At 39.3% G+C, this 25,944-nt stretch overlaps 1 protein-coding gene across 3 annotated transcripts in view; it reads right to left on the bottom strand.

Annotated features, from left to right (window-relative positions):
• The window catches only part of LOC134169626 (contactin-4), a 341,881-nt gene that overhangs the window by 201,409 nt on the left and 114,528 nt on the right, over positions 1-25,944 (bottom strand). The window contains exon 1 of one of the 3 annotated variants that reach the window (XM_062630365.1): positions 22,207-22,306. The exons of the other annotated variants lie outside the window; for them this stretch is intronic. The gene's annotated coding sequence lies outside the window, so the exon portion shown is untranslated. Of the gene's footprint in view, positions 1-22,206; positions 22,307-25,944 lie in introns of those variants that run through there. 3 annotated transcript variants of the gene reach the window in all.

Genomic DNA, 25,944 nt, shown 5'->3' with positions numbered 1-25,944 from the left:
TTCTAAAAATTCAAAGTAACATTCCTATTAAATAACTTGTTGAATTTCATGATCCCTGATAGCATTACAAAGATGATCGTGTGGCTCAGAATGAGCCCATTCTTACATGTGCTACTGTCATTTCATGTTTTGCAGTATTTTTTGTTATAACATCCCTGTAATCACTTCATTATAGGAGTTGCTTTTCAACAATATAGTAAAAGGTGTTGCAGGTTTTGCTCCTAATGTAATCTAATCTATGGTTTTGAGAGGCTTGACCTCCCTGTGACTGTTTCTACTTTTGAAAATTTGATTTATCCACCTTTTGAGAATCCTATCAAGATTTAATTCTAGCATCTGTAAATTTAAGATTGCTGAAGCATTTTGAGTCCCCTTAGAAAAGTACAACTGTGAGTTTGTGCTAGCTAAAACAGCTACCAAAACCCCCTACTGCTAGGATATCAAAGTAATGACTGCAGACTTGTGCTGCACTTCACTGGTTTAAACGCTGCCAAACTGCTGTTAAGAATTTTCCATAATTGCCTCCAAACTCCTTTTCGTCTTTAGCAGGTGGCCTGTAAATGACCACAGATATCTATGGTTTTGCTTATTCCTTATTTACCTGGGATTCAACCATGCCTTTCCTATGGGTGCACTTTGGAAAGATTTTTTCCATATGGGGGCAGCAGGCTGCGCAGAGAGGTGGGAGGAAAGCAGGGGGGTTGGGGGACACGAGCCATCGGGTCTGAGGTGACAGCTGCCCACAACATCACCGCTTCCTCTGCACCATGATACAGCATCAGCACCACAAGGCATGTATGTGTGCATATCTGCAGCATGCACGCATATACATACCAGCAGTATGCACCCAAAGGACAACCTAAATAACTCTCATCTGAGGGTTGGTGTAATTTAAGTGTCTCTCTCACATGAAATAATATCCATCATTCCAGATCTCTTAACAGTTCTAGTTTCAAAACATTAAAGTTTTCAAAACAATAATGATTGTGCTCAGTTTTATTGTTCTGTTGTTCTTTCACCATTGTCAGTGCCCAGATCTCTTTCGGGTTCACCAAGCCACCAACCTTATGACTGCTTGGTCAGCCTCAGACAGCGCCCATCCCTCCTCTCTGACTTGGCCAATTCATCGCCTACCCAAATCTCCCATCTCTCCTCCACAATGATGGCACTGGTAAAGATGCAGGAGCAGACCCTTGCTCTGTGCTAACCCGAACACTTTTATTTCACACATGACGTCATGGCCAGTGTGGGCAGTACCTGAATTTGAATGACACTTAGGTGTCTTTTTGTTCTCCTGATGACATCTTAATGGCATCTGTTTTATGCAAAACTGCAGGAATTAGAGCTGGAAAAGACACATTAAGTAAATTATGTTGAATTACTGGGATGGAAGAGACAGAAATAACAGGCTTAGCACTTCTTATCATACTGCACTTGTGATGAGTCATGGGAATGTTGGAATATCATTTTCTGGAAAGAAAACAAAAAAGGGTGAGAGTCATCCCACAGGAAAAAAAAAAAAATATATATATATATATATATAAATCCTAGTAGAGTTTAAAATACAGTAAATCTCTGACCATTTTTCAAATCACTGTTCTCTAACTGCCTGAACCATCTTCAGCTATCACGAATTATATCTTCTTTCCACCCTTTCACTGAAAATATCCAAGCAACGGATCTGTCACCACCTCCTTGAGATAACATCCCACAGTTCTGCAAATCTTGCTCGCAGAAAACTTTCTCCATTGTCATGTTTTCGTAATTATGTTTTCACCTTTCACTCAGTTATACTCCTTTTTGTACAAGTCTAAATGGATGCTTTTCCAGCTTGCAGTTTTTCTCTGATAGCTCTTGTCCTTTTGATTTTCAAAGGGACTGCTATTCCCTGCTCAGTTTTGCCTGTGAAATCCTGGAAGACCATGGGGTTTCACAGGGGTAACTAAGAAAAGATTTGGTCCTGCGCATTCTTTATTACCGATGGAAATGTAGAAGCTGGAAAGATCACAGCTTGAGCTTCAGAGCTCACGTAGTGTTGGCAAAGCTAGCACCTAGGAGAATGAAAAATACCTTTTCCCTGTAAACTGAACAGATTGAGGAACAATAAAGCATGAAATCACACACTGTACCACTTAAAGACATTTCTCAGAAGCACATTTTGATATAAAATACACCATAGCTATTTTTCAATTGTCCTAGCCAACACATTTTGTTTACAGCCAATGACACATAAAAGATTTTGAGCCTCGGTCATTTTGTCTACAACTGTCTGTGGCAAAACTGAAATTTTCTTTACCTTAAAGCTGATTTCCTATGGAAACACCAGCGCTTTGAGCCTGACAAGAGAAAGACGGGCTACCTACAGATGCTAGAAACATTATCTGGAGATGAAAAGAAGGTATATTCACACTGTAGGCTTAGGCTGACCTTAACCTGCTTGTCTTTGAATAACTCAGTTCTCAGACCCAGACCTAAGCCTCTTGACTCTGGATTTGAAAACCCTTCGCTAACCCAGGATCAGCTTCTTGTATAGACAAGTAGAAAGCTTAAAAGGAGCATATTTCAGGTATCTCCAGACTGCTTTTGCTGTGAATTTTCACAGTCTTTTTTTCCAAACACACTTACCCTTAGACACCACCTACTTCCCAGCCCCATCAGAGCTCATCTTCCACTTCACAGGTTGTCAAACGATGGCTCAAAGACTTGGAAAAAAACCCTAATCTCTACAGAGTTTTAATATAAATGTTAGTGGGTAGCTAAGAATTAGCAGTGACCTATAGTTATGCAAAAGACCATTATGAAAATTAACCCCTTAGGGAAGCTGAGAAAGCGTCATAAAAAATTGCTTCTCTAGATATTTTCCTGTTCACTGTTACTTACCTAACCATGACTCTTACAATTACTAAGTGTGTTAATGCAGCAATTAGTTACAAAAGCAAGCAGAATGGAAGCTACATTAAGCACGCTTAGCAGGTACTAATAGTACATTGCAAATCATTTATTATAGTTTTATTATATGTCTGAATATCAGACAACACTGAGAAAACAGATTATCTGAGGCCAAATGGAGAACTGTGTCACCTCAGTTACCTGACTTGGTGGTGGCCGTGGACCACGGGTTTATACATACACTGAAAGGACAGAAGTGCTGCCAGCCGTTGTGCTAAGAGGAGGTTGAATCTCACCCTCCAGGCTTCTCTGATCTGGACATCACCATTAAACCCACCACAAACTGTAGGACCAATGCATCTCCCACTGAAACAGAACCCTGTGGTTACAGAGCACTAGTTAGAGAACTAAGCACAACACATCTCCTGGTCCTTCTGATGCAGTATGTAAAGACTGTATCTCCAAAAGAAGAATTCAAAGATAAAGCAAAGAGTTAATGAAGCCTTTTCAGGTAGTAGAGCTGGAGAAGATAACTGATAACCTCAGGACACTAATTCCAGTTCAACCAACAAAAAACTAATTAACTAAATCTGAGTAAGAGTGCTGACTAGATTACATAACATAAATACATTACAGATGATTTTCTGTTTACATTGAGAAAATATAGCCATTAATTTATGCCTGTGATGAAGAAAATTTGCAATGGTTCAATATACCTTGATAGAATTGACAGTGTCATCTATAGGAAGGAAAGTGTGATATTACCAGAGCATCAAATGTAAAGTACTCTGAAATACATAAATTACGGCTTGATGTAAGAGATTCCAGAAAGTACTGGCCATCAGATTAAAAAGCAATCTGAGAGACAAAACAGAGGGTTTGTAAAGGCTGGGCAGTACGGCCAGCAAAGCAAGGGCCAGAGGCAGCACTGTACGCTTGCAGGCAGTGCTAGTACAGCCACCCTCCAAGGTTTCACTGAGCACCTCAATAATTTGCTGCGGACATTGAAGTACTGAATTCCGTTACTTGAAGGTTAATTCCCTTAGAGTCGCAGACCTTATAAGCCAACAGCTCCTTCCATCTGAAACAGCCTAGCTGTATAGCTCTCTGACATGGGGCGAGGTAGAGAAGAGGGTTTTAACATTACATTAAGAGCAGACAAGCCTGGCAAAAACACAACCTGAGCTACTGTTCTTACCCATTAAATTTCTCACCACAAAAGCACCAAACCCCATGGATACTACACATGTATGTTTAAGAACATAGCACGCACCAAGTGCCCTCAGAAAATTGCCTGCGTGAGACCAAGTAGCCTGGATGAGACCGAGCTTGCACAGAGCCGATAAAGGACAGACACCCACTTCTTAGTGGAAGAATATTACTTTGAAGACAGCTTCTACACCTCTAAACTCTCACCCTTGATTCTAACAGAAGGACTAAAAAAGCATTAAAAAGATTGTCTTAACTCCAACTTGTGAGTCTGAAGGACTCAAATGCTGCCTTCAGCAACTAGAACTCTTATACCACACCTAACCTGAACTTCTTATGAGCACTGCTGGGTTAAAACCTAAAGAAGAATAAGGGAACAAAAGTCCGCCTTTTTTCTCTTTCTTTTTTTTCAATTTCAGTATTGCTAATGAAAGCTGTAACTTCTGTCAACAAACTGTATCTAAAATCTACACAGAGAGCTTTGCTGCCTGCTAGAGAGGCAGGCTGTCTGATACCGATGAAGAATGGGACATACCTTCCTGTATCGTCTGCTGCAAATTCTTTAATAAATGGGATTGGAAGGGTTTTTTTGTTGCTATTCAATATGCTGAAGTACTTCAGAAATTTTAGGACTTGTCTGAAGATAATTTGATGAACCTAGAAATACTGCAATAATATCTGAAACTATAGTATGAAAACTAAATTATGTCAACAGGAGAAAAAATGGAAACAGAGATACAGGAAGATCACAGAAAATGTGAGGCTTAGATGTCAAAGATCTCTGCAGACCAGCACGGATAAGTTCAGAGGGAGCTACAAAGGACTCACTTAAGCAGTTTTCTGTAAATCGAAATAAGCACCACTTTAAAAAGAATATAATTACTGAACTGTGATTGTAGCATTGTAATTACAGAGGCTGATACAGAGAAATACAATGATGAAGCTTTAGATGTGGCAAAAGATGAGAATTATTTAAATCAAGGTGACAGGACTGCAATTAATGAAGCTGAGTGCAGTGTCTCTGGATATAAACAGGCTGACGAGAGGAAATAAGAAAAAGCCTACCACAAAAGGTAAACTTGCAATATAAGTCCAGGGAAGCAACATGAAAAGCTTGCATTCACTCATGCAAAAAAGAAAGTAACATAAGAGATGAGTAAAACTGTTTGGCTAAGTAAAAATGCAACACAATTAGAGTAGAAGTCAATGTAGGTTCTCTGATCTATGTGATACTTCAGCTTGTTCAATTTACTTTTTGGTAAAGAAATACTTTTTAGAGACCTGGTTTATTCTTCAGACTGAACTGAGTAGAAATAAAACCAGAAAAAAAAAATTGTATAGCAAAAAAGATGCTTATCAGTGGTTACAGGAAGATGGGAAGAAAGATAATATAGAAGGGAAAGCACAAAAATACATTCATTTATTCTTAAAAAAAAAAACCAAAAAAAAAAAAGAAAAGCAAACCCAAACCCCAAAGTAGAGCAAACTGAGAAAGTTGTTTGGTAACAGGAGTTAAAACACAGAATAAAGAATGCAGAAAGACATCCAAGACGAGAGACTCCAAAAGCAGACCCAGGGTATGCTTTGGTGTGCAGTGAAGCTGAGGAGCAGTGCAGGGAAGAGTAATACTCTTGTCTGGCCCTGGGCAGCTGCACAGCCCCGAATCAGTGCTGGTCATGACATCCCTGATTAGGTTAGGAAGAAGAAATGCATATGGCTATGGCATGGTAGTTATGAGAAAGTACTATTAAATAACACTGCAGACAAAATAGTGATAAAATAATTGCAGGGACCTTTTGCCCAGGCTGATCAGTTCTGCCTATCACATTCACCTGAATATAGCAAACTGAAAAAGTTATTTCAGACTAAATTTCAAAGCAGCACTAGCTTCTTGCTGGATATTTTCATACTTGTTAATTAGGGTTATCTGGTTTCTGATGATTAACACTGGCTGATGCTTTGATAATTTATCTCCTTGATGAGAAACAAAGACATGATGGAGGTTTATTTCAGCTCTGAATCTGCATGATCAGGGAAATGGATAAGCCAGTCCCAACACCTTTCGTAGGACAACAGAGCTATTGCGAAGCTACTGAATCCTTCATCAGCTTCTTCCCGCTGTCATTAAGGCCAGTGCAAATTTTGCAGTTCGCAGGCAGAATACCATTTCAGTAGGAGCTGATTAAGATTGAATGAGAGTGTTGAGGATAGGTGAAGGCTCAACCATCAAACATGCTCTAGCTTATCAAGACATCTAAAGGACCATTTGCGTTACATGACAACCAATGGTACATATTCCATTTTCCCGACCTAAGATGCTGAAGTACATCAGAGATTGAAATAAAAGAATACCATGAATATCACTGAAAGAGCGCTTAAGGAATAAGTAGTTTATCTTTGCTCTGAAATAGTATGGTCACTGGACCAACAGTGGTAAAGCACAGTGTGCACTTGGCCATGAGCAAAATCCACAGAATGGTACCCATCTTCATCTTAGCTGACTAACTGATGGTGGGAAATGAAGTTTTACATTTTCATGCAAATTTTAAATAGCTCAAATTATTGTTTCTATCCACACAGTATTTATGGACCCTAGTCACTAATCAGGTGTGCTAGGCAACCCATGAATACAAAAGGGAAAGGCAGTACCTCTCCTGATCACCTGTAGAGGGGATGAAACCGAACAAAGGAAGGGAAAAAACAAGCAACCAAACCAAATCAACCAACCAAAACACACTTAACCCTCTCCCCCTCCTCAACACATAGAAGTGATCCAAGGAACAGTGAAATAGTTTTTGTCAATATAACAAACAAATCCTTTTTATAAATATAAATATCAAATTTACCATTGCTAAACTGCAGAACATGAAACAGATATGCTGCCTCACATTATAAGTAACAGCTATTACAAAAATCATGCGACCAGTGCTTCAAAATAATAGATATCAAACTATTCATCTGAAGTCATGCAATACTAACAGAAATGAGAACAGAAACAAGAACTGAATATTTGGTGATTTACCAAAAATATTCAGTGTTGTCTTAGTAATCAAGCACTTAAGAAAGATTGTGGCTGGATGAAAATTATGTGAAAATCACCATTGTCACTTTAGTTCCCATTATTGTCAATGACTTGTAACGGTTAGGTTTAGAAGCATAGGAAGAGGACATAGAGGTGAAAAGACCTAAGAGCCCTACTCATATCTAAAGGCCAAGAGCAGAGGAAAACAGGCAGCATGCTATTTTTCAAACAAGCAAAAATCAATAGTTACCAACTACTCTAGACTGCAGTGTTGCATCTGGGCTTTCCACACTTCCTTACCCTCCAAAATCTGAATTCTATTGCATTAAAGTTTCTCCAAAGTAATAATTTTTAATTAACATAGTGAAATCAAGTTCTTATGTCGAACATCACGATTTTCAACCATCTTCAGACTCTGGGTTTCCAGATGCCCAGGTCTTTATATTCCTGCTTCCGCAGATACGGTAAATAAATCATCCAAACAAAAGAGTGACAGATGTCAGGCTGGTTTTGCTCGCTAGAATTACCCTGGCTCCCAAGAACATTGCTGATTATCCAAATACCTTTTTTTTTGAGGTTTTCCTTAACTACACTTTTCCCGAATGTCACCTAAAGTCTCTGAATGTCAAAATGTAATTTATTAATAGAAAGAAAAAATCACTAGAACATTTAAGTTCATCAAGAGACAAATGCCTCCTCTGATTCAAGCATGGCACACCTGCAATAATTACTGGAGAGAGATTAGCAAGCATTTTCTATGCTCCAATGGCTTCATGGAGTGTTGGTTTAGTGCACCGAAGTGCATGTAATAGATTGAATTCCCTGCTGTTTTCTGCAGACAGCCAATTACAAACTACCTGCACACTTGATGCTTTTGACCTTGCCCATAACAATATCTGAACTGATGGACTGAGTCACTTTCAAATGGTAAAACTTCACAAGAAAAAGCCAGACACTCCACCTCCCAAAAAGCATTAGGAAATTTACAGTAGGATTGTTTTAATTAGTCTCTTAAACGTACACTATTTACTTTAAATCCCTCTATTACATTTATCTTGACTCTACTGGAAATGAGTGAGAAGGTAGCACAAATAAGTCCTTTAAATGCAAAAAAAGGCACTTCCAAAGGTCCAGATTCATACCCAGGGCCAAATTAACTGATAGACTGACAGCTTCAGCCTAAACTGGACCAAAATACACTCACTTATCACCCACAGTTAAAGCATCTTTCATTGTTACTAGTGTCTGATGCAGACTGTGCTTCTGTCAAAAAGCAGATGGGAGCTATGTGGGCTGCTAGAATTTCTTTCACCATACTGTCTTCAGAAGTCCTTCATTAGCTTTAAGACTGAGTATTTAAAGCCAGGCGTTCACAAACAGTAGTCAAAGAAAATGTGCTATTTTTGTTTCATACAAGACGGCATGTTTGACTGTCAAACCCATACACAGCTTTTATTCTGCTCATGTTTATAAAATGAGTTGGAATAAGTTTCTTTGGAACATTCTCTCCTCATTTTTCATTTTCTTCCTGTCAAAAGCTTTCTAAATGGAAGTTTGTTGTTATTGCCTTTATAATTTGTAAATTCTAAAATCCCTCAAGGTGAATACGGAAAATTTATTTTCTGTTTAACGTCACTGTGCCTGAGCTAACGCTGCCTTTAGAGAACAGTATTTCCTAAAGAAGACTGCCTAAGTAAATAAAAATAATAAGTCCATAAATGAACAATTCAATTACACATGAGATTACTACAAAAGGGTTTTATGCAAAAATAGGTTTATGATCCCTTACTTGGTTACTTATATCCCTTAAAATCACACAGAGCAAGGAGGTGGCATAATTTACATATCCACATGCATTGATTTGAGGGTTGATCTTCAAAACTTTGCACATACCTGCTATTACCGTTCTTGTTAAGAAGGCACAGCAGACAGAACTGGGGCCGGGCTCAGCAGATGGCACTGTTTCTCCCCATCAGCCTCACGAGAGCTCTTGGAAAATTAACTTTTAACTCTTCATCTCCTTGCTAGCAGCCCTGCAGCCCTCAGAGATAGACCATACCACGGCTCTCGGACATGGGCCGGGCCCTCAGCAGATGGTGTGACCCAGCAAAGCCACCCAAGGCACAGTCACGCTTATGGTTGTTGGGACACCCTAAATATGTTTACAGCAGTGATTAATGTATCCTCATACCAGCCCACCAAAAGGCAGTGCATATTCCATTTGTAGCCCATGAATGCTCTCTACACAAACAACAAATACATGGCAAAACAGTGTATTTGAAAACAGATACCACCACTGAACAGAATTCCTGATATTTACCAGTATATTGTTGGATAAATAGTGCTTTCTTAAAAATCATACCATGCTGAGATCAGTCCTACTAGCAGCTGAAACCCCCAAAAGCAAACGACACCAAGTACAACACCCAATGCCACAGAGCTGAGCTCTGCACTCACATGAAGTATGAGGCCCTCTGGTTTCCCCTGAGCAAAGACAACCCCAAAACCACAGGCAGTGGTGGCCAGGACCACACAGTCCACCTCCATCACTCCAATTCTGGCACAAAACCCAGCAGTAGTAAGTGGTGGTGTACATTTATGAAACCAAATGCAAGTTACCAGACCCAAATCACCTAAAAAAGGCAGGTAAGTACTGGTCTGGGCTGCTCTTCCACAGCCCAGATGTTTCACCACTTCCCAATTCCATAGACCCAGCACAGGAGAGCTACCATGCATGCAATCATACATGGAGCAACTGCAGGCACCACACAAAATAGCTGTTTTAGAAGGTCAGGTAAATGCAGTGGTGAAAAAGCCACAAATTATTTCTTGCTTTCTACTTCAAAATGATGGCATGGTCTTGACAATGTGGCAAATGAGCTATTCGGTTGCATTGGAGAAGGAATTGCCTACATACAGAAATCACACTTGAAATTAATATCCAAACCCATGTAAAATAAATGTGAATACTTTCAGTCTCCAAATTTTCTGTCAAAGCCACATGAACTAATAAAGTTTGACCTATATTAATTTATTTAAACAAAACCTTCCTAAAATCTACACCAAAAGTTATCTAGCGTGGGTTTTTAAACCTCCACAAATATCTGAAGATACTGAAGATGATTCCCTCCCATTAGAGTTACAAGGAAAGTGTTAATACCCCTTTTTTTCCTTGGATGATAATCCTCCTCCTTGTAGATTCTTCTGCTGAGATTGCATCTCACTTGCCTTATAATTTTCTTAACCATGGGCTATCCATTTATCAGATTTGATGCTGATACCTTTTAGTTTCTTCAGCTGGAAGAAGGCTTCTTTTAGAAAAAGGTTACTTAAATATGATTATGAATAATCAGAAAAAAGCCACCTAAAACTACCAACAGATTTAAGGCAGTAAAATTCAAAAAGACATCTGGAAAAACATTAGGGTAAGTCAATACCAAAGTGTTATTAGCTGAATCTAGCAATTGATGCTAGTCCCAATTGCTTTATTTGCAAACATTTAGTATCAGCCTCTACTGAAAAGAGGCCAAAAGAGAAGTACTTTCAATTCCACAAAATAAAGTCAAGAAAGTTATTATGCCTTCTTTTGTTCCTATTCCACATAAAATAATTGCTCCTGTTTATTGATACTGTTTTAGTGGAGACAATTAATTTGTGGATAATTCATTAACAAGCTGCTAGCACGGCTACCACGTATGACCATCACAGACTTCTTATAAGACGGGAAGAAAGATAACAACCAAATAAAACCCTTACTCTTAATGAAACCATCACATTAAGGCCATCTATTTGACTATTAAGGTTTTTATATAGATTTTAAATTGTAAAATAATGAGCACACTGAAATAAAAGGCAAAATCTTCCTATAATGAGATGCATGTGCTGTTAAAACTGTTGGCCTGGTGCAATGCCACTGTCTTTCTCCTGATTTTTTTTTATAAACACTTAGCAATATATTATATAAACCAAATTCCTGATATTAAGGGCATTGCACGTTTCAGTGCATTTGCTAGCAGAGGTTAATTACCTTTATACAATTTGCATGGTTAGATCATATTATCAATTCCCAGGACAACACGATTTCATCACTTGTTTTTCTGAGGTCCTCCTCAGCGGGAGGCACCCTGTTTCCAAGGCAGTAAGGAAATGCGTTCAGGGACCCTACCCTTAAGTCTACAACTCTTAAGCAAAGTGGTTTATCCCTACACTTTAAAGCAACTCATTTGCCTCTGACCTTGAGCAAAGACAACACAACAGCCCATTCTGCTAGTGAGTCCCATCGAGCCTTGCTGGCATTTGTGCCATCCCTCATCTTCTCACACGCAGAAGGCAGGTCAAACTTCTGTGGATCAGTGAATCTTGCTGGTAACCCAATTCCTTGCAGGTTCCCGGTCCAGGTAAAGAGATGACAGGAAATGGAACAAGACATTTACATATTTGAATGGCCCCTGAATTTGGCTCAGGTTCCAGAATAAGTGCAGTTTAACACTATAAATTTTCCCAGTAAAAACATAGAGGACTTGCGGGTCACAGAAGCACATAATGAGTTTTACAGGGTCATCATGTCTGAAAGCATGTTCAGGGCTTGAATGGTGGGAGAGTACTGTCTCTACACCAGGCAGCAGGTCAGGGAGAAAGAATAAATGACAGAGAATGAGGAAGGGTTTGGGAATAGATGTAGCTATAGAATGAAAATACTGGAGAAAAGTAAACAAATGGGAAAGTCAGTTTAAGGAAGAAATTGAATTATCCCAAGAAATAGAAATTGAACAACAATGCAATTAATCACAGCATACTATAAGCCACATCATTTAGTTCTGGAAGAGTTAGGATTTAAAGATTCCTAGTGCACCATCTCCTGCAAATCTGAACATCTGTGGACGCTAACAGTGGAAAAACAAAACCATTTGGGGGAGTGAAATAAAAGGGCGTCCTTCTTGAACCAGGCTGTCACTTTTGCATCTGCTGAAGGCAGATTTTGTGTCAAGCTTGAGCAGAGGTCAGCACTCGTGTTTCTGGACTTAAAAGCAGGCAAGGGACTTTGAAACTCCACAAGAGCTGAGGCTGCCTCCATCACCACCTCAGTGCTGATGCCAGAACATGCTCACACTCAGTAAAAGGCTTTTGGGTGACGGGTACCCAGCCCCAGCTCCCTCCCTGTCCAGCCCAGTGTTGCATGCTCAGGACAGACAGTGTCAGCCAGAGTGTCACTATTTCCAGGGCTTGGTCAGAAGAAAACTGGCATTCTTCATGTTCTTCCATACACAGAGATTTCTGGGACAGCTATAAACACCTTTGTCATTGATTCAGTTGTATACATCTCAATGGAAACTATATTTAATATTTGTTAAAAATATCTTGCCAAGTATTAAAATTGATTCATCTCTAGTAGCTTCCCTTGTGAGTTTATTTTCTATGCATCATGTGAAATCTATGTCTGTGCATTTTCAGGTCACTGAAAATGCATTTTAAAACTACACTTTGCAGAAAGTAATTTTAAATGTATTTTCAGCATGCATTCCTGTCATAGGGTTGATTGTTTTTCTTTTTTTTTTTTTTCTCTCTTAACTGGATTTGTGATTAATCAATTAGTAGAGAAATAATGAACGATAACCAATAGAAACTGCACTGCTATGAAAAATTGAGTCAAGAATAAGTGATCTAGAAAGAGAGGTCACCGAGTCATTTTGAATAAGTACATTTGAGATAATTGTTATTCGCTTTGAGGACATTCTGAGAAAAAGAGGCAAAATTAATCAGATACATTAAATTATGAATTATTAACTCTGCTCTATTAAATATCACATAGAAAAGCTTTTTAGGATTAACTATGGTTTTAGAAATTCTACTAACTACAGAGTAGATTTCTTTGATTTAAAAATCATTTTTATTTACATTTGAAATGCAGGACAGTCCCTCTGGGGTAAGTGAAACTTTCCAGAAGTGGCAGATCACTTCTATAGAAGGGGCTTATGCTGAAGCAATGTAAGAACTTAATCCATTTACTCTGAATCTTCTCAGACTGAAATGGAGATAGCACACCAAAGTTTATAAGCACTTAAAGACAGAGGTATCAGACAGGCTTGCAATGTTACAATCCCTAAGTAAGTAATGGCAGCTCCTGTACTGGTGCATTCATCTCAAAACAAACACAGGACTTCTGTCTCATATCTCCCACAATGCTTTGGATATTTCAGCTTCTTGATTCAACTCTTTTTAATAATGAATTCATTGGCAAAGTCAGCCTTCCTGTGGAACAATGCCAGAACTACTCATGAAACAAGTTGCCGAGGCTTTAAGTTAAATCAATAATGCCGAATGAATAATGCTGGTCTCTGGATGCTGATTTTTCCTGGCTAATAAGTAGTTCTCATGTCATTTCCTGAGCCACCAGTCCAGCTCCAGCCACTCAGCACAATGAAATGCAAGACGTGTTTCCTTCAGCAGAGGATGTGAATCCCACCTGCTGAGTGGTCTGCTGTGGATCCTTAATCGTATCACAGTCTCTCATTTCCATGCCATGTATCACCGAGTTTTGCTTCTGTCTGCAACTGCCAACAGCTGTAATGCAGCTCATATTTAGCACCCACTGTTCTTCAGTATCTATAAAGCACACTTGAAACTATCTGCCTATTTCTAAATGGTTTACAGCAGGAACAGATTTGAACAAAGCACCACAGGTTTTGTTAGTTCTTTAAAAGTGGTATTTCTTTAAGAAGAAAGTTTCTAATGGTTAAATGCCTTACTTTTCTTATGTATTTTAATTTCTCAGTCTGTGAGATAGAAAGGCAGAGTAAGCAGCAGCACACCGGTGCCTCAGGTGTTTATTCTCAGGTCTCAGGCACCTTGCCATACGCAAACACTTCAGCCAACACGCTTGTAATCTTTCTCCTTCAAAGCTTAGAGATAATATCTTACATGTCAGACACTTCCTCACCTCTTTCCTATGTAACACTGGTATTGAATCACTGAACTGTTGCCCTTTGAATTTGCATCTTAGGTTTCAACACTCGATCCCTGTGTAGGGTTCAGTGGATGGACAAGAGCGGTTACACTCAAGAAACTACTGCAAAACTTGCAGCAATTTGTTATGTTGTTTGATGATACTGACATGATTGATTTTGTTCTTCTTGGATTAATCATATAATTACAAATTAGTGAATTATTTTATACTAGAGTTGTTTCATAAATTTGGTCGCTATCATTTATCATTATCATTTCTTTAACCAGCACATCTTATCCTTTGATCCATTATCATATAAACTGTGACATTAATACATACTTCTCAGTCATCACCATGACACGATGAATAACATAGCTCAAAGTTTACAAAGCAAAAAAAAGGCACTTTTTTTTTTCATTTTCCTCATTAGCAGGCACACATAAGCAGGTTACAGCAGGAAACCGTTCCAAATCTTCTCCTAATACCAAGCATGCACTGAATAACCATGGGATTTATCTTGCAACTGAAACTCGCCCTGGATAATACCTCTTTCCTACTCATCAGCTAATCACCTTTTAAATCATCCCCACTCTTCCCCTAAAACATACTTTCAAATTATTCTACATCTCTCCTTGTCTCATATCCTTCAAACAATTCTATCAAGAAACTTTGTACTGAAAGCTGTGCTCATCTAACCAAGGGAGATTTAAAATAAAATAATCCTGGATTGAGAAATAAATCCAGTGAAAACTAACTATCTCTCTCTTAAGGTTCTAACATAACCAAGGATAATTTACAGGCCAAAAGCTATTCTGTATTAACTTAGGGAAGACTTCAGAAGTTGATTTACTGATAATTCAAAAACTAATTGAATTGGCAAGTCAGCAAATGACACACAAATTTCAGTCAAATTACTGAAAATAGGGGAATGGCACAGACAGAGATGTGGGCCAAACATACAACAAAATACCTCATAGATGTAAAATTATTTCCTGCAGCTTTTCCATGCATAAAATTATCATACTATTATCTCGATCAGGTGAAGGAAGAGCCACTCTCAATGCCAGTGAGCATAGTCAAGGACACAAACCAAATTCAGTTTGAACGATGCCAAAGTGGCATTTCCTCACTGGCCCTTTGCACAACGCAAACTCCACATATCAGTCCACAACTGGAATATTTTACACAGATACCAGAAAAATACCACCGGCATGCCAGATTTCAGCAGCTTATTCTTGTCACCTTCTTGTACACACCAGGTACATACCTGGCACTAGCTTTACTTCTCTATTGTTTAACCCTGCTTAGTCTGAACTAAATAAACCTGAGCTTATCTATAAACTCCCTGAGATTTGTTTCAGTGACTGGCTTTGGATGAACTCTAATACCTTTTTTTTCCCATAACCAGCACAGCTGCACCTTCAGAAAGTTCTCCTGAATTATTTAAATGCTACAGATCCTGATGCATTTCTATTTATTTCTATTTTTGACAGACAGGACAATTAAGAACATCACTACTTCTTTCTTTTGTAATGAAAATAAACTGCTATCATCTACATTCCTTCAGTGACACACACATACATGACGCATACATCTGACCATCATGACCATTAAGCTGGTAAGAGGTGGGGACATACTTATTCCTGCCTTGTATACACCTTAGAAATGGGTTTCTTTCAAGTGGTTAAAACTGACTCCGAGTCTTTGGCCTAACAGAAGAAACAAAAATCCTAATCCTAAAAAGCTCTGTTAAATATTTTCAACAGTATTTTTCTTTCTATGGTTTAGTATGTTACCTATAACCTGCATTGCAAGTAAACAAGCTGATGTGATTGCACGTATTTATTTTATGCAAAAGGCTCAGGAATTCAAGGTAGTATTGTAGACGGAATACCTCATTTCAATTTCCTTTCAGAGTCTCATGAAATGGATGAAGTTTTCTGGCACTGCCAGTGAATTATATAATCCTAGAGAAGACATTAACGGCTGCTCTAAAATCTAATTAAATTTCACAGCACTAGTAATGTAGCCATAAGGCCCATGTAAGCCATTATCTACATTAATAAAAATTAAAGTCAAACAATATCTATACAGTAATAATGTACCTGGATTCAAGGTCACTAATTCCCTTACTCCCACGTTTTTCCTTATTGTTGCTATAAATAGTAGTATTTAATAAAATTATCAAATTTATGTACATTTGTTTACCTTGAACTGTTATCTTAATACAGAGTACTGAGATAGGAATTAATTTGTTTTTCTTAATTGTTTATTTTCTCCCCTTATATTTAATATAACCCCTCCTAGCATATAAAGAGGCAAGAAACTGGGATAACATAACAGGTATTTTTTAGACACCTAAACGAAGATCTACAATCAATGCAACTCTAGAATCAGAGTCAACAGCACAACACATCTTGAGTACAACTCTTCTCTTGCATGGTAGACAAACAAAAAGAAGAAAGTGGGTGCTATGGAAAGGGAACAAGGAATAAAAGCAGAAAGATTTAAAAAGCTAACAGGAGAGCTGCCCCTCCCTGGGCAGAGGCACAAACTGCCCCTGACTCTGCTCCTGGGGCAAGTGCATCACCCTAAAACAGTAGCCACTGCTTGAAAATCAGCACTGACGAAACATTTGTGCCAGTCTTGGATGGTTTATCTGGCTGAGGAAACACATATTTACAATGCTTTGGAGTTCTGAGGATAATCTGGGTTGGGGGGACATTATCACTGCCGACTGTGGGCTGAGAATATCATCTACTTTGGCTTGGCCATGAACTGTGTCTTCTATCTAAGGGACAAAAAGAAAGACTGGTCTGCAGCAATTCCTGATGCAAAATAGACTGGGGCCAGAGAGGCTGCCGACCTGTCCCACCCTACAGCACTGACCCCTTGGCTGGACAACGAAGTCCACCTAATGAAGTGGCTGGGAAAGCAGGGAAATTCTGTCAGGCAGTTGAGTTTTCTACTAGATGGGTGAAAAAATTCTTTCTATAGCGTGCTAATGACTTGGATTTCACCTGGGATGCAACACCTGTGACATTATGTTTGGATTTATATTTCTATCTAATAGGTGCTCTCTGCAGATTCAAACAAATGATTTTTATTTCCCTGCTTTGAATGGCAGAGATTACTGTGCATTTAAATAACGCCTCTACTACCAAAGCATGTTGTAAATGACAGAACAAATTGTAAAGATAATTTTGGAGTAGTATCATGAAGACAGGGGATCTACTTCACTGAAACTTTGCTTTGATTTATTTGGAAAGCCTAAAAACTGCTGGAAAAGCAGAGAGCAGACAATCTCAAGCACAATCTCAAGCACTGTGTCTATGCCCTTCTGCAAACCTCCCCCCCCTTATGACTGGGGTGAGATTGTACAGCAATCTATAGTTAGGCTGCATTTAATGACCTCTCTATCACATGGAAGGGTATTTTAAGAATCAAAGTACCATCAAAACACCACTCCTGAGATTCTGCCACACACAAATCTACAGCATGTCAACAGTGTTTTAAATAAAATGTCCTATCTGAAAAGGAGAGGTGAAAGGAAACATTTGCAAGAGATGAAGTATACAGCTCCCAGCCCCTAGTGCAGAGCAAGGCAGGGGACCAGACCAGGGCCTTCCCTCTTTGCTCTCTTTGTAACGCAGTCAGCAATGTGGGTGGCTCATGAGTGGAAACAGCTCCCAGATGTGAACAAAACAGTCAGAAATACATGGATTTTCATTAAACTTCTGATCACTGATACACACAAATCATTTACTAAGTGTGCAATTAAAACCTCAAGTATTTTCCATAAAAATATTTGTAAATTAGATGAATAAATTATTCAGTGGTCATTACTGGAATTAAATCTTCTCAGAGTGAACTTCTTGCTACCTCTCGAGCAGAACTCAGAGCATCTCTCAGATGTAGCAATATAATATACTGATGGCCGGTCACAGCAAACAAATCTCACAAATTCTGTACTGTGTGTGTTAGTTGTCCAACCTGTCCCTAGCAAGGCCAGCGCAGACTCTCAATTTCTTTTTTCCACTGTCCAAAGCCATTCACCAGCATCTCAAGAAAAAGATCAAGGCAGTTGCTGTGGCCACGTCACCTCTCTCACTAACCTCAAAATGCTCAGATCTTATGCCTAAAGTGAGAAAAGAGTTCAAATACATGCTAAGAAATCAGAGGGATGGGGGTGCTCTGCTTTTCATCACCAAATCCAGGTCAGGGAGCACAACCTGCAATGATGTTATCTGTTCAGATGCTGCATCCAGAAATAACTAATTCCCATTCATTTTTTAAGTAGGTTCACATTCCTGGAAACAAGTTCAGACACTAACAAACAGCGTCAGACACTAACTGTTTGAAGAAAGTAGGGGTAAAGAGGGCAGCTCTGGGGATAATGGGGGTACCTATTTACTGGGTTCTGGTGGGAGAAGAATGGCTTTACCTGGGATAAACACTGTGAGAGCTGTTCTCACATTGTTCTCTTATTTCCAATTCTAATCCTGGCTGGCACCTGAGGAAATGAAAAAAACCTCCCTCATTTATTTGCCATAAGAACCTCTCCTCGTGCAGCCACAGTACTGAGGGTAAATACTCCAGGGATGGAGTGGACAGCAAGGAAGAGAAAGAGCTAAAAGATGGCTTGTTTTTTTTTTTTCTGGAATAGTTCATTTAGCTCTGGCAAACATGCTACTTTATAACTATTTTTAGGTTAGGTATAAAATTCAGTTTACACATCCAGATGATCTATGCTCTCCTGCATATATTCTTCCTGTTTTGCTTTTCAGAAATGACAATACGCAGGAGCTCATAAACAACCAGAAATATCAGCCCACCAGGGAAAACACATACTCTGCTCTGCTTTTCCCTTCAGTTTAAAGAAAATTAGTTAACCACACAACAACTTTTACAGCCCAAAGACCGTCTCCACTTAAAAAGAAAAATTCTCTCAGTGTTACCTCCTTCACAGAAGTCACGTTTCACCACTGTGCATGTTATGGAAGCAAGTTTTTTTTTTCCATCAGTGAAAATCTATTTGTTTTTTAAACACCAATTCTTAGAAAAAAGTTATTAATTTAATTTTGAAAAGGTTGGTTAGCTTCTTTAAAAGTTTTTCATCACTGGGCATGAGAAATTTTAATTTGTTATTTATTTTGATTTATTACTTCACTTGAAGCAAAATCCTTGATGCACTATTTCATTTTTAAGTACAAGAAGCACTACTTAAGCACTCTGCATTGCACAAGGAACTTGTGAAATAATAATACAGCTTTAAATTTTGTCTCCCCAAATTCCCAGCTGTCTGTCCTCGCTGCTTCACAAACCTCAGCAGAGAGAAAGGAGGACGGGTGGTTGGGAGGAGTGAGGGAATGACAAGGCTGACAAACCACAGGCTCCTGTTACAAATTACACCATTATGTGCACCATTTCCTCCACGTCTTTGGGATGGTCCACTGGTAGCCGGAAAGGAGACTGCAAATCAACTATAGCGCGTAGAGAGGTCCCCAAAAGAGTATATTATTTGTACTGTACCAGCAGGGATGGGCCATTTGTTATTTACGTTCCCACTACAAACCATTTTATAGCTTAGGCAAATATATTGCTTCAGTAACTCATTGGAAGAAAATGTGTAAAACTTGTATTTCACACGGTGCCTGCACTTGTGACTCTGCTTTCAATTTAGCTGAGGTTTAGATTTAATTCCTTTGGGATTAAAAAAACCGAAACCAACCCACACAAAACCAGAAACAAAAAACCCCAAGAAAATAAAAACAAAAAACCCAAACAGAAAATAAACCTTGTATGTTGTGAACTTCAGATATGCAGCCCCAAATATCCGTGGGAGCAAAAGGGCACCTAAAATCTTTCTGCATGTGTTAAACTGCACTGCCACAGGTTTCTGTGACTCTCTAAACTTCATGAACAGCCTGGCTGGGAACAGCAGGCATCTTCAGACAAACACATTATTACCAGCTTTCAGCAAACTGCCAGATTTCAAGGTAATGATGGAAGGATGCTTTAAAATCACAACAGGCAATGCCTTTGACCTGGAATAACCTCAAACTGCTTTGCAGCTATTTCAAACTGATGCATCGTTTCATGCTCAAACCTACTTACTGGCTGTTACAATGTGAAACTGTATTACCATGACCAGCATTGAACCTTGGCTGGTGAAGACCTTGGAAGGAAGCAAAAATGCACAAATAAATCCATAGATTGATCTTGCTGGAGGCCACAACACCTCTCCCTGGTCATTCCCATGGGACAGGAGTAACCTTGTGGGAGGGTCAGGTGGGATCGTGGGACATCCCATGGCACAGAGTCCCCCACACTTCATCAAGGCTGGGAGGGAATGGGCAGCATATTCATGACATCTTCTCCTCCTCTCTCTGGCCACTCAAAACGTCATACCTCAAGTCAGACATGAGAGTTATAATGTTTCCTATGTTTTTATAGCAGAGATAAAACCGGAACATGAAAGATTGCTGTACTACCCCAAACTTGTCTTTCTAATACTCTTCATAAAATAAAATTACAGTGATCTAACCTAAAAAGCAAATTGTAAATTGTCTCTAGATGAGCTGTTAAAGACAAACTGATTGAAAGACCAAGCTGTGTAACTTCTAAATGAACCACATCTTGGAACCTACCATGGTTCCTGTGTGGTCACTAAAGCTAATGCTCTGTGTTCATAACTATGACCTGGTGATTTTATTTACTCTTATTAAATAAATTTCAACTTTATATCTGGTGGAATGTCTTTTTCAGGTAGAACGTATCACAAAGTAATGTACAAATGGTAATTTGAGTGCTCCAGATATGGGTTATTTTCCCTTCAAAAAACGTAAAGCTCTTTTTAAAACAAAAGAAAAAAAAAAAGTAGGAAAGACCTTCAGCTGTTTCAGGATCTGTGCTTCTCTACCTGAGCTCTAAATTAGTGAACAGTTACATTATTCCCTAGACAGTATAAAACCAAAAAGAGATCTATTTCCAAGCAATCATCTTTCTTTTCTTCACTGACTCTCTTAAACGAGTTGAGCTCAACACTGGGTTTCAAAATCATGCTTGGAAAAGATGGCATTTTGCAGTACCCAAAGCTATACGAGATTTGCTCCCCAGAGGACAGGGACTGAGTGGCTTAGGGTCAAACCATGGGCTCTCGCATGAAGCAGCCAAGACCCAGGAGCTAAGTCCCACCTGGTAACTTCTGACCAGTGCATCACTGTTCCTTTTTCATTCCAACTCTTCCACCACAAGCCACACTGACTTGCTGTCACCAGGGGCTGGAAATTCAGAGACAGGCGCTACAGTTCGCCAGAAAAATGCTCATTCTAACTCACTCTGTAAAATCCATGTTTCTGGGAAGACATGCTATGTATGCTTCATCTGCCATACCGTCGGCGTTACTTGCACGTCAGGACTCTTTCTCAGCCCTCTATTAGTCAGATGAGAAATGAAACATGTAAAATATTACACACACACTCATCATTTTGTCAATTTGCTCCCTAGGTCTCCCTGAGACTCCTGAAATTCACACAAAGACAAAGACAGGAGCTTCTCTTTTTTAAAGCACTTGCTGCACGTGCTGCTCAGATCCAGGTGAGCAGAGCTGCATTCTGCAAACCCCGGATCACAGCACCTGACTAAAATTTTAGAAACACAATGTGAATAGAATCCTCACGAATCAAACGTCATTAAATATCTGAGTTAGCTTTGCTGCATACTTCATCAATAATTTCATTTGCTTGCTGCTAGAGGCTGTTCCTATAAGCCCTTTCCCCTCTGGCACCGGGTGCAGAAAGGAAAGGTTCTTCCTACCCCCAGGCTCATTTCCATCCAACCTGTTCTCTGGAAACAAATACTTGGCATTAAAAAGTGTACTCAAGGTCTGAGACCTCTTCAGGCAGCAGATGAACTGGGAGCCTCAGGCTGCAGAAATAAAAGATTATAAGTAGAAGCCTCCAAGAATCAAAATATTTTAATTTTATTTTTTTGTACTTTATTGCCTTCTCACTTGACAGCCTCATCTACCCACTGCCATAGGCTATCAACGATTGATCTTTGTCTCCCTTCCCAGATTTCCCCATACGGTTGAAAGCTGGACAGAATATACACTTTTATTTTATATAATAACAAGGTTTACTGTAAAAGAGACTGCCATGTGTTGAACACTCCAGATGTGACCCGACTCATTTATTGATGTTTAATATTCTCCTCTCTTGCTCACTATAACCATTGGAGGAACGTGGAAGCGCAGAGGAGCAGAATACAAAACAACTGAGCCACTGTCAATCTGAGCCCTGGGGGTTTGCAGGGATGACAAAAATGCTAATCAGCTCTACCAATGCAGAAGACAAAAACCCATCCATCTTCCCCTGGCTGTCCGATTGGTGAGATTCTATTTTAACCAGCACCTTGGAAATCCCCTGTTCAATAACAGTTCTAAAAGATCATTTTCATTTGCAAATACCACAAGGGGAGACACTATAGTGACCGCTGAAGGAACAGCTATCATTTGTGAAGAAATACAGCAACGGAGCATAAGGAAGCTGTGGGCATGGCTTCAGCTGGGGGGACATGCTGCATTTACTGCAAAAGACACAAATACATCAAGACGTTAAAACAGAACTTCACACTGAGTAGTGGGAAAGGAATAAAGAGAATAAAGAATACAGAAAATAAGGAAAGCAACAGTACGAAATCTCAAATCCTCTTTTCTGCGGTGCAGAGTGGGACCCTGCTTTGAACATCTTGCTGGCTACACCAGGCATGGGTTTAGCTCCATACATGGCACAGCTGCAGAGTGCAGCACCGATACTAGTCCTTACCTTCTGGGCAACAACTAACTATGAAGCAGCTCCCACCACTAGACCAACTCATGGACTGCTAACCTGACTATAGTTCTGTGCTGCCCTGATTATCGATTCCCTTCTCAAAGGTAATTTAAGACCCTGTCCCTCCTTGCTGACTTAATTCAGTTTGAATTAAAAAGACTGAAATAAAAGGTGCTGCTTAAAGCCAGGACCTGTGGTGGACCCAGCACTGTATTATGTTGAACATAAACAGTTAAAAGTAGATTTCTTGATCCTGAATATCCCAGGGATAAAATTGTGCTTTACAAAATTAATTCTATGTGGAAACTTAAAAAACAACCAACCAAAACCACAACCAAACCAAACCAAAAATAACCAAAAAAACCCCACCAACCCTTCCTGCCCAAGTTGAAGAGCAGCTCACTCTCATGCCAGCAGATCCATCTGCTGTGAGAGTGCTCACTCAGACAGCACAGCGACTCCTCCCCGTCTCCCTGCTCCCACACATCCCTGATGGGAGCTCACACCTTTGCTGTGCAGCATCAGTCATCCCCTCTGGTGAATAACCAGCAAAGCAGAGCTGCTCCAAAGGCAAGCAGAGAGAGGAGCACAGTCCATGAGAGCTGGGAGCTTGCTGGGGAGGTTGTGACAGAGGGTAGCTCTGCCTGGTACAACCCTGAACCATGTACTCCTCCTAGACAGGCAGGTCCACTGCCTTCCCTGACAAGCCCAATTACAGCCTTGGAAAATGCCACAATAAGCAAAAAAAAAAGTTTAATAACCTGTAGGCTATTGAAGAGACTTTATAGGCTTGCTTGGGTCAATGCTGAAGGTATTTCAATAATTACGTCTTACCATGGACCAAAGTCGTACTTGGTAAGGAAACTGTTTTATGGAGTCTCCAGGTGGAAATCAAACACAAGTGCTTTGAAGCACTACATGATTTTTACCCATTTCTGCAGTAGGAACTGGACTTCCACTACGCTACATGAGAAGGTGGCTCCAGCCCCACTGGGAAGGTCCACATTCCCGTGACTTCTGGCATCACTAGCCCCTGGGCAGCTTTCTTCTGCTTTCTTCTGCTTTTTCCATTAGCAATGGAAGCCCATGACCCAATATGCTGCAAAATATATCAAAACTAAGGAAGAACTGAACTTAAATCTGAAGAACATTTTTGAGGAGCTTCTTGGAAAAAACCCAATGAGCTGGCTATCAGAACTCAAGCTGACACCACTATGCAACACGCAAAAGAAGAGAATATCTGTGGGCAAAATGTCAAGTTTTATAACCACAAGGACCTTAGAAATATTTATTCTCACCTACTTAAAAATCGTCAGGAATTTTCACTGAATAAATTATTTGCTCAAGAGAGTGGGTTAACTCACAAAAAAAAGCCTAAAATAATTTTTCAAAGGAAAATGACAAAATTTATTGAATTAGAGGTAAAGATAACTCTGGTCCTATTGGACTATAAATACAATAGGTGCTGCCAGTACAATGTTAGGTATTTAGGATTATCACCTGACTGCTCTACTTTGGTATTCCCTGTCTTCTACTAATTCCAAGCCAACTGAAATGAAAAAGGTTATTGATAAAATACACTGAAAAGGGAAATGAGCTTCAGGTCTATTGCATTACACTCAAATTCCTATAAGGCTTCTAAGTTCAAATACACAATTAAATTGTGAAAGCTCAGCACCTCACAAGATCATTATGTAAATAACATTTAAAAGTGAATCCTACGCTAATAATATTAGCTTATTCTTGCAGTAATAACTATGGATTTGTTTCTTTTTACTACGGCCACCACAAATGCAGAGCCTGCAGATCAATTTATTTAGTTGCAGACTTCACTTGAGTCCTTGGTTTAAACCAAACATTGGGAAGTTTATATTAAAATCAACAAATTAAATTATTTTTCCTCCTGTAGACATGTAGTTTCTTTCAATTAAGAAACTCACACTAAATTTATTTAGAACTATTATTCACAGGTTTTTCTTACCTACAGCTACAAAACAATACGGAATGTAAGCTATCACTATATGTTCCACAGTACCACCATCTATTTTAGGTACTTTCCCTAGAACAGCCCACGCAGAAATAGATAATGAAATGGGATGTAAAAGGAGTGTGGCAGTTTTAGACAACGTAACAGATTTCTTCTCCATGGGGCTCCTAAAAATCATTTGTTAATTATGGGTTTCCCAAAAGATCTTATCTTCATCATCACACCATGGTTTCACTTTGTATGTCTTAAAGGATATATGCAGCAAACTGTGCCCTACTTAGGGGGAACAGCTCTTAAAGAAGGATGCAATTGTGTAGTTCATTAACTGGGTCCCCATCTGTCTGCTCCCAGCACTCAGTGTTTCAGGGCACAAACTACAGATTCACGAGTCTTAGCACGAATTTGGCAATAGAACACTTCTGCATTTCACATTTTATATCTTGTAGAACAGCAGAGGAAATCTGGCAGGCCAGACCGTTCACTCAAGCAAGCAATGAGATAAAGGTTGTTTCCCCAAAGGACATAACTAAGTTCTACATAATGAGCCAGAGAATTGTTTGTTTTCCCAAAGGTAATACAAGGGACTAATGACAACTTTAAACTGCAGAAAATAGGGGCTTTGGAACAAATTTAATAAGAAAAACATATAAATATATAGTACACTGAAAAATTGTACTAAAGTTTATATGAACCTTCCAAGATGACCAAAGTGATTGTGCAGATCCTTTTCTCATTCTGTAGTACATTTTCAGAGATGGAAATTATTGGATAATGGTCTTTTCAGGTTCACCTTAAAGACTATAAAATGCTATGAAAAAAAGTAAAGTTCACACTGTGTTTTTAAAAATTACTTCACATTCACTTTATTCAAATAAACGTCTGGGTGAACATGATCAATGTTCATTAAAAGCTCTGAAGTGACAGGTACACAACCGGCACTTGGCGTTTGCACAGCTAAGCTTTCACAGCTGTAATGAATAAATGGAGCGTGTGCTTCCACACACAGCTGACACCATCCATAACTCTGTATTTGACACTTGATTGCCCTTAGGAAGGATCT

The sequence above is a fragment of the Pezoporus occidentalis genome, unplaced genomic scaffold (assembly GCF_034315485.1).
Source record: "Pezoporus occidentalis ecotype Australia unplaced genomic scaffold, CSIRO_AGI_Poc_V1 ctg35, whole genome shotgun sequence".
NCBI lineage: Eukaryota > Metazoa > Chordata > Aves > Psittaciformes > Psittacidae > Pezoporus > Pezoporus occidentalis.
The sequence above is the reverse complement of the archived record's forward strand: the minus strand, read 5'-3'. Positions and strand labels throughout refer to the sequence as shown.